The sequence below is a fragment of the Actinia tenebrosa genome, unplaced genomic scaffold (genome assembly GCF_029948245.1).
Source record: "Actinia tenebrosa isolate PJP-AT-01 unplaced genomic scaffold, QUT_ActTen_1.0 utg3850__unscaffolded, whole genome shotgun sequence".
NCBI classification, from domain to species: Eukaryota; Metazoa; Cnidaria; class Anthozoa; order Actiniaria; family Actiniidae; genus Actinia; species Actinia tenebrosa.
In genome coordinates, this window is record NW_028292609.1 from 207362 (window position 1) to 217685 (window position 10324).

Here is a 10324-nt window from a genome sequence, read left to right on the forward strand (position 1 = left end):
AATTGGGGTTAAAAAACCTAGCAAAAAATCGGGCTTTAAACTCTATAGCAGGTTGGGGTTAGAAACCCTAGCAGAAATTGGGAATAGAAAGCGTAGCGAGAAATCGGGCTTTAAACTCTATAGCAGGTTGGGGTTAGAAACCCTAGCAGAAATTGGGGTTAGAAACTATCGAAAAATCAGTCTTTACACTCTATAGCAAGTTGGGGTTAGAAACCCTAGCAGAAATTGGGGTTGAAAACCCTTGCAGAAATTGGTGTTAGAAATCCTAGGACACATTGGGATTAGAAACCCTAGCAGAAATTGGGGTTAGAAACCCTAGCAGAAATTAGGGTTAGAAACCCTAGCAGAAATTGGGGTTAGAAACCCAATCGAAAAATCCGGCTTTAAACTCTATCGCAGGTAGGGGTTAGAAACCCTAGCAGAAATTGGGTTAGAAAGTCTATCAGAAATTGGGATTTGAAACCCTAGCAGAAATTGGGGGCTCGAAACCCTAGCAGAAATTGGGGTTAGAAACACTAGCAGAAATTGGGGTTAGAAACCCTTTGACACATTGGGATTAGAAACCCTAGCAGAAATTGGGGTTAGAAACCCTAGCAGAAATTTGGGATGGAAACCCTAGCAAAAAAACGGGCTTTAAACCATGTAGCAGTTTAGGGTAAGAAACCCTAGCAGAAATTGTGGTTAGAAACCCTAGCGAAAAATCGGTCTATTAAGTCTATCGCAGGTTGGGGTTAGAAACACAGCTGAAGTTGGGGTTGGAAACCCTAGCAGAAATTGGGGTTAGAAACCCTAGGACACATTGGCATTAGAAACCCTAGCAGAAATTGGAGTTAGAAAACCTAGCAAAAAATCCGGATTTAAAGTCATCGTAGGTTGCGGTTAGAAACCCTAGCAGAAGTTGGGGCTAGAAACTCTAGCGAAAAATCGGGCTTTAAACTCTATAGCAGGTAGGGGTTAGAAACCCTAGCGGAAATTAGGGTTAGAAACCCTAGCGAAAAATCCGGATTTAAAGTCTTCGCAGGTTGGGGATAGAAACCCTAGTAGAAATTTGGATTAGAAACCCTAGCAAAAAATCGGCCTTTAAACCATATAGCAGTTTGGGGTAAGAAACCCTAGCAGAAATTGTGGTTAGAAACCCTAGCGAAAAATCGGTCTATTAAGTCTATCGCAGGTTGGGGTTAGAAACACAGCAGAAGTTAAGGTTGGAAACCCTAGCATAAATTGGAATTAGAAACCCTAGCAGAAATTGGGGTTAGAAACCTTAGCAGAAATTGGAATTAGAAACCGTAGCAGAAATTGGGGTTAGAAACCCTAGCAGAAATTGGGGTTAGAAACCCTAGCAGAAATTGGGGTTAAAAACCCTAGCGAAAAATCGGGCTTTAAACTATATAGCAGGTTGGGGTTAGAAACCCTAGCAGAAATTGGGGTTAGAAAGCGTAGCGAGAAATTGGTGTTAGAAAAACTAGCAGAAATTGGGGTTAGAAACCCTAGCAAAAAATACGGCTTTAAAGTCATCGAAGGTTGGTGTTAGAAACCCTAGCAGAAATTGGGGTTAGAAACCCTAGCAGAAATTGGGATTAGAAACTTTAGCAAAAATTCCGGCTTTAAACTCATTGCAGGTTGGGGTTAGAAAACCTAGTAGAAATTGGGATTAGAAACCCTAGACAACAGTCGGACTTTAAAGTCTATAGCAGGTTGGGTCGGAAATACTAGCAGAAATTGGGTTTAGAAACCCTAGCAGATATTGGGATTAGAAAACCTAGCAGAAATTGGGGTTAGAAACCTTAGCAGAAATTGGGGTTAGAAACCGTAGCAGAAATTGGGGTTAGAAACCCTATGGAGAAATCGGTCTTTAAACTCTATAGCAGGTTGGGGTTCGAAACCGTAGCAGAAATTTGGGTTAGAAAGTCTATCAGAAATTGGGATTAGAAACCCTAGCAGAAATTGGGGTTAGAAGAGCTATCGAAAAATCCGGATTTAAACTCTATCGCAGGTTGGGATTAGAAACCCTAGCAAAAATTGGGGTTACAAACCTTATAAGAAATTGGGATTTGAAACCCTAGCAGAAATTGGGGATAGATACCCTAGCAGAAATTGGGGCTAGAAATCCTAGCGGAAATTGGGGTTAGAAACTCTATCAGAAATTGGGATTAGAAACCCTAGCAGAAATTGGGGTTAGAAGAGCTATCGTAAAATCCGCATTTAAACTCTATCGCAGGTTGGGATTAGAAACCCTAGCAAAAATTGGGGTTACAAACCTTATAAGAAATTGGAATTAGAAACCTTAGCAGAAATTGGGGATAGATAGCCTAGCAGAAATTGGGGTTAGAAATCCTAGCGGAAATTGGGGTTAGAAACTCTATCGAAAAATCGGGCTTTAAACTCTATAGCAGGTTGGGTTGGAAACACTAGCAGAAATTGGGGTTAGAAACCCTAGCAGAAATTGGGGTTAGAAACCCTAGCGAAAAATCGGGCTTTAAACTCTTTAGCAGGTTGGGGTTAGAAAACCTATCAGAAATTGTGGTTAGAAAGCGTAGCGAGAAATCGGTCTTTAAACTCTATAGCAGGTTGGGGTTAGAAACCGTAGCAGAAATTGGGGTTAGAAACCCTATGGAAAAATCCGGCTTAAAACTCTATCGCAGGTTCCGGTTAGAAACCCTAGCAGAAATTGGGGTTAGAAACCTTATCAGAAATTGGGATTAGAAACCCTAGCAGAAATTGGGGCTAGAAACCCTAGCAGAAATTGGGGTTAGAAACCGTAGCAGAAATTGGGGTTAGAAACCTTATCAGAAATTGGGATTAGAAACCCCTAGCAGAAATTGGGGCTGGAAACACTAGCAGAAATTGGGGTTACAAACCCTAGCAGAAATTGGGTTTAGTAAACCTAGCAAAAAATACGGCTTTAAAGTCATCGAAGGTTGGTGTTAGAAACCCTAACAGAAATTGGGGTTAGAAACCCTAGCAGAAATTGGGATTAGAAACTCTAGCAAAAAATCCGGCTTTAAATTCATTGCAGGTTGGGGTTAGAAAACCTAGTAGAAATTGGGATTAGAAACCCTAGCCAACAGTCGGGCTTTAAACTCTATAGCAGGTTGGGTTGGAAATACTAGCAGAAATTGGGTTTAGAAACCCTAGCAGATATTGGGGTTAGAAAACCTAGCAGAAATTGGGGTTAGCAACCTTAGCAGAAATTGGGGTTAGAAAGCGTAGCGAGAAATCGGGCTTTAAACTCTATCGCATGTTGCGGTTAGAAACCATAGCAGAAATTGGGGTTAGAAAGCCTATGGAAAAATCCGGCTTAAAACTCTATCGCAGGTTTCGGTTAGAAACCTTAGCAGAAATTGGGGTTTGAAGCCTTATCAGAAATTGGGATTAGAAACCCTAGCAGAAATTGGGGTTAGAAATCCTAGCGGAAATTGGGGTTAGAAACTCTATCGAAAAATCGGGCTTTAAACTCTATAGCAGGTTGGGTTGAAACACTAGCAGAATTTGGGGTTAGAAACCCTAGCAGAAATTGGGGTTAGAAACTCTATCGAAAAATCGGGCTTTAAACTCTATAGCAGGTTGGGGTTAGAAACCCTAGCAGAAATTGGGGTTAGAAAGCGAAGCGAGAAATCGGACTTTAAACTCTATAGCAGATTGTGATTAGAAAAGCTAGCAGAAATTGGGGTTAGAAACCCTAGCCAACAGTCGGGCTTTAAACTCTATATAAGGTTGGGTTGGAAACACTAGCAGAAATTGGGGTTAGAAAGTCTATCAGAAATTGGGATTAGAAACTATAGCAGAAATTGGGGGCTCGAAACCCTAGCAGAAATTGGGGTTAGAAACACTAGCAGAAATTGGGGTTAGTAAACGTAGCGAAAAGTCGGGCTTTAAACTCTTTAGCAGGTTGGGGTTAGAAAGCCTAGCAGAAATTGGTGTTAGAAGCCCTAGCGAGAAATCAGGCTTTAACGTCTATCGCAGGTTGGGGTTAGAAACCCCAGCAGAAATTGGAGTTAGAAACCCTAGCAGAAATTGGGGTTAGAAACCCTAGCAGAAATTGGGGTTAGAAACACTAGCGAACAGTCGTGATTAGTAACCCTAGCAGAAATTGGGGTTAGAAACCCTAGGGGAAATTGGGGTTAGAAACCGTAGCCGAAATTGGGGTTAGAAACCTTATCAGAAATTGGGATTAGAAACCCCTAGCAGAAATTGGGGCTAGAAACACTAGCAGAAATTGGGGTTAGAAAGCATATGGAAAAATCCGGCTTAAAACTCTATCGCAGGTTCCGGTTAGAAACCCTAGCATTAATTGGAGTTAGAAACCTTATCAGAAATTGGGATTAGAAACCCTAGCAGAAATTGGGGTTAGAAACCCTAACAGAAATTGGGGTTAGAAACCGTAGCAGAAATTGGGGTTAGAAACCTTATCAGAAATTGGGATTAGAAACCCCTAGCAGAAATTGGGGCTAGAAACACTAGCAGAAATTGGGGTTAGAAAGCCAATCGAAAAATCCGGCTTTAAACTCTATCGCAGGTAAGGGTTAGAAACCGTAGATGAAATTGGGGTTAGAAACCCTAGCAGAAATTGGGATTAGAAACCTTATCAGAAATTGGGGTTAAAAACCCTATGGAACAATCCATCTTAAAACTCTATTGCAGGTTGGGGTTAGAAACCGTAGCAGAAATTGGGGTTAGAAACCCTATGGAGAAATTGGGGTTAAAAAACCTAGCGAAAAATCGGGCTTTAAACTCTATAGCAGGTTGGGGTTAGAAACTCTAGCAGAAATTAGGGTTAAAAAGCGCAGCGAGAAATGGGGCTTTAAACTCTATAGCAGGTTCGGGCTAGAAACCCTAACAGAAATTGAGGTTACATAAGCCTTGCGAAAAATCCGGCTTTAAACTCTATCGCATGTTGCGGTTAGAAACCGGAGCAGAAATTGCGGTTAGAAACCTTTTCAGAAATTGGAGTTAGAAACTATCGAAAAATCGTTCTTTAAACTCTATAGCAGGTTGGGGTTAGAAACCCTAGCAGAAATTGGGGTTGAAAACCCCTGCAGAAATTGCGGTTAGAAACCCTACGACACATTGGAATTAGAAACCCTAGCAGAAATTGGGGTTAGAAACCCTAGCAGAAATTGGGGTTAGAAACCCTAGCAGAAATTGGTGTTACAAGGCCAATCGAAAAATCCGGCTTTAAACTCTATCGGAGGTAGGGGTTAGAAACCGTAGCAGAAATTGGGGTTAGAAAGTCTATCAGAAATTGGGATTAGAAACCCTAGCAGAAATTGGGGCTCGAAACCCTAGCAGAAATTGGGGTTAGAAACACTAGCAGAAATTGATGTTACAAAACCTAGCGAAAAATCGGGCTTTAAACTCTATCGCAGGTTGCGGTTAGAAACCCTAGCAGAAATTGGGGCTAGAAACCATAACAGAAATTGGGGTTAGAAACCCCAGCAGAAATTGGAGTTAGGAAACCTAGCGAAAAATCGGGCTTTAAACTCTATAGCAGGTTGGGCTTAGAAACCCTAGCAGAAATTGGGGTTAGAAAGCGTAGCAAAAAATCGGGCTTTAAACTCTATAGCAGGTTGGGATTAGAATCCGTAGCAGAAAATGGGGTTAGAAACCCTATGGAAAAATCCGGCTTAAAAATCTATCGCAGGTTCCGGTTAGAAACCCTAGCAGAAATTGGGGTTAGAAACCCTATCAGAAATTGGGATTAGAAACCCTAGCAGAAATTGGGGGTAGAAACCCTAGCAGAAATTGGGGTTAGAAACCCTAGCAGAAATTGGGGCTAGAAACCCTAGCAGAAATTGGGGTTAGAAACCGTAGCAGAAATTGGGGTTAGAAACCTTGTCAGAAATTGGGATTATAAACCCTAGCAGAAATAGTAGTTAGAAACCCTAGAAGAAATTTGGGTTAGAAACCCTAGCAGAAATTGGGGTTAGAAAAAGTAGCGAACAGTCGTGATTTAAACTCTATAGCAGGTTGGGATTAGAAACCCTAGCAGAAATTGGGGTTAGAAACCCTAGCAGAAATTGGGGTTAGAAACCTTAGAAGAAATTGGGGTTAGAAACCCTAGCAGAAATTGGGGTTAGAAAGCCAATCGAAAAATCGGTCTTTAAACTCTATAGCAGGTTGGGGTTAGAAACCCTAGCAGAAATTGGGGTTAGAAAGCGTAGCAAGAAATCGGGCTTTAAACTCTATAGCAGGTTGGGCTTAGAAACCCTAGCAGAAATTGGGGTTAGAAAGCGTAGCAAAAAATTGGGCTTTTAACTCTATAGCAGGTTGGGGTTAGAAACCCTAACAGAAATTGGGGTTAGAAAGCCTAGCGAAAAATCCGGCTTTAAACTCTATAGCAGGTTGGGGTTAGAAACACTGGCAGAAATTGGGGTTGGAAACCCTAGCAGAAATTGAGGTTAGAAACACTAGCAAAAATTGCGGTTAGAAACCCTACGACACATTGGTATTAGAAACCCTAGCAGAAATTGGGTTTAGAAACCCTACCAGAAATTGGGGTTAGAAACCCCAGCAGAAATTGGGGTTAGAAAGACTAGCGAAAAATCAGTCTTTAAACTCTATAGCAGGTTGGGGTTAGAAACACTAGCAGAAATTGGGGTTGGAAACCCTAGCAGAAATTGGGGTTACAAACACTAGCAGAAATTGCGGTTAGAAACCCTACGCCACATTGGTATTTGAAACCCTAGCAGAAATTGTGTTTAAAAACCCTAGCAGAAATTGGGGTTAGAAACCCTAGCAGAAATTGGGGTTAGAAACCCTAGCAGAAATTGGTGTTAGAAAGCCAATCGAAAAATCCGGCTTTAAACTCTATCGCAGGTAGGGGTTAGAAACCGTAGCAGAAATTGGGGTTAGAAAGTCTATCAGAAATTGGGATTAGATAACCTAGCAGAAATTGGGGCTTGAAACCCTAGCACAAATTGGGATTATAAACCCTAGCAGAAATTGGGGCTAGAAAAACTAGCAGAAATTGGGGTTAGAAACCCTAGCAGAAATTGGTGTTAGTAAACCTAGCGAAAAATCTGGCTTTAAAGTCTTCGCAGGTTGAGGTTACAAACCTTAGCAGAAATTGGGGTTAGAAACCCTAGCCAACAGTCGGGATTTAAACCATAAAGCAGTTTGTGGTAAGAAACCCTAGCAGAAGTTGGGGTTAGAAACCCTAGCAGAAATTGGGGTTAGAAACCCTATCGAAAAAGCGTGCTTTAAACTCTATAGGTGGTTGGGGTTAGAAACCCTAGCAGAAATTGGTATTAGAAACCCTAGCAGAAATTGCGGTTAGTAAACATAGCGAAAAATCTGGCTTTAAAGTCATCGTAGGTTGGGATTAGAAACCTTAGCAGAAAATGGGGTTAGAAGCCGTAGCAGAAATTGGGGTTAGAAACCCTAGCAGAAATTGGTGTTAGAAAGCCAATCGAAAAATCCGGCTTTAAACTCTATCGCAGGTAAGGGTTAGAAACCGTAGCAGAAATTGGGGTTAGAAACTCTATCAGAAATTGGGATTAGAGACCCTAGCAGAAATTGGGGCTTGAAACCCTAGCACAAATTGGGATTATAAACCCTAGCAGAAATTGGGGGTAGAAAAACTAGCAGAAATTGGGGTTAGAAACCCTAGCAGAAATTGGTGTTAGTAAACGTAGCGAAAAGTCGGGCTTTAAACTCTTTAGCAGGTTGGGGTTAGAAAACCTAGCAGAAATTGGGGTTACTAAACGTAGCGAAAAGTCGGGCTTTAAACTCTTTAGCAGGTTGGGGTTAGAAACCCTAGCAGAAATTAGGGTTAGAAACTATCAAAAAAACGGGCTTTAAAGTCTATCGCAGTTTGGGGTTAGAAACCCTAGCAGAATATAGTAGTTAGAAACCCTAGCAGAAATTGGGGTTAGAAACCCTAGCAGAAATTGGGGTTAGAAACCCTAGCAGAAATTGGGGTTAGAAACCCTAGCAGAAATTGGGGTTATAAAGGCTAGCGAAAAATCCGGCTTTAAACTCTATCGCATGTTACGGTTAGAAACCGTAGCAGAAATTGTAGTTAGAAACCGTATGGAAAAATCCGGCTTAAAACTCTATCGCAGGTTGCGGTTAGAAACCCTAGCAGAAATTGGGGTTAGAAACCTTATCAGAAATTGGGGTTAGAAACCCTAGCAGAAATTGGGGTTAGTAAACGTAGCAGAAATTGGGGTTAGAAACTCTATCGAAAAATCCGGCTTAAAACTCTATCACAGTTTGCGGTTAGAAACCCTAGCAGAAATTGGGGCTAGAAACACTAGCAGAAATTGGGGTTAGAAACCCTAGCAGAAATTGGGGTTAGAAAGCGTAGCAAGAAATCGGGCTTTAAACTCTATAGCAGGTTGGGCTTAGAAACCCTAGCAGAAATTGGGGTTAGAAAGCGTAGCAAAAAATTGGGCTTTTAACTCTATAGCAGGTTGGGATTAGAAACCCTAGCAGAAATTGGCGTTAGAAACCGTAGCAGAAATTGGGGTTAGAAACCTTATGGAAAAATCCGGCTTAAAACTCTATCGCAAGTTGCGGTTAGAAAACCTAGCAGAAATTGGGGTTAGAAAGTGTAGCGAGAAATCCGGCTTTAAAGTCTATCGCAGGTTGGGGTTAGAATTCCTAGCAGAAATTGGTGTTAGAAACCCTAGCAGAAATTGGGGTTAGAAACCCTAGCAGAGATTGGGGTTAGAAACTCTATCGAAAAATCGGGCTTTAAACTCTTTAGCGGGTTGGGGTTAGAAAACCTAGCAGAAATTGGGGTTAGAAAGTGTAGCGAGAAATCGGGCTTTAAACTCTATAGCAGGTTAGGGCTGGAAACACTAGCAGAAATTGGGATTAGAAACCCTAGCAGAAATTGGGGTTAAAAGACCTATCGAAAAATCCGGATTTAAACTCTATCGCAGGTTGGGATTAGAAACCCTAGCAGAAATTGGGGTTACAAACCTTATCAGAAATTGGGATTATAAACCCTAGCAGAAATTGGGGATAGATACCCTAGCAGAAATTGGGGTTAGAAACCCTAGCAGAAATTGGGGTTAGAAAGTGTAGCGAGAAATCGGGCTTTAAACTCTATAGCAGGTTGGGGCTGGAAACACTAGCAGAAATTGGGATTAGAAACCCTAGCAGAAATTGGAGTTAGTAAACCTAGCGAAAAATCTGGCTTTAAAGTCATCGTAGGTTGCGATTAGAAACCTTAGAAGAAATTGGGGTTAGAAACCCTAGCAGAAATTGGGGTTAGAAACTATCGAAAAATCGGTCTTTAAACTCTATAGCAGGTTGGGGTTAGAAACCCTAGCAGAAATTGGGGTTAGAAAACCTAGCAGAAATTGGGGTTATAAACACTAGCAGAAATTGGGGTTAGAAACCGTAGCAGAAATTGGGGTTAGAAACCCTAGCAGAAATTAGGGTTAGAAACACTAGCGAAAAATCGGGGTTTAAACTCTTTAGCAGACTGGGGTTAGTAAACCTAGCAGAAATTGGGGTTAGAAACCCTCGTAGAAATTGGGGTTAGTAAACATAGCGAAAAATCTGGCTTTAAAGTCATCGTAGGTTGAGGTTAGAAACGTTAGTAGAAAATGGGGTTAGAAACCCTAGCAGATATTGGGATTAGAAATTCTATCGAACAATAGGGCTTTAAACTCTTTAGCAGGTTGGGGTTAGAAAACCTAGCAGAAATTGGGGTTAGAAAGCGTAGCGAGAAATCGGGCTTTAAACTCTATAGCAGGTTGGGGTTAGAAACCGTAGCAGAAATTGGGGTTAGAAACCTTATGGAAAAATCCGGCCTAAAACTCTATCGCAAGTTGCGGTTAGAAAACCTAGCAGAAATTGGGGTTAGAAAGTGTAGCGAGAAATCGGGCTTTAAAGTCTATCGCAGGTTGGGGTTAGAATTCCTAGCAGAAATTGGAGTTAGAAACCCTAGCAGAAATTGGGGTTAGAAACCCTAGCAGAAATTGGGGTTAGAAACTCTATCGAAAAATCGGGCTTTAAACTCTTTAGCGGGTTGGGGTTAGAAAATCTAGCAGAAATTGGGGTTAAAAAGTGTAGCGAGAAATCGGGCTTTAAACTCTATAGCAGGTTAGGGCTGGAAACACTAGCAGAAATTGGGATTAGAAACCCTAGCAGAAATTGGGGTTAAAACACCTATCGAAAAATCCGGATTTAAACTCTATCGCAGGTTGGGATTAGAAACCCTAGCAGAAATTGGGGTTACAAACCTTATCAGAAATTGGGATTATAAACCCTAGCAGAAATTGGGGATAGATACCCTAGCAGAAATTGGGGTTAGAAACCCTAGCAGAAATTGGGGTTAGAAAGTGTAGCGAGAAATCGGGCTTTAAAC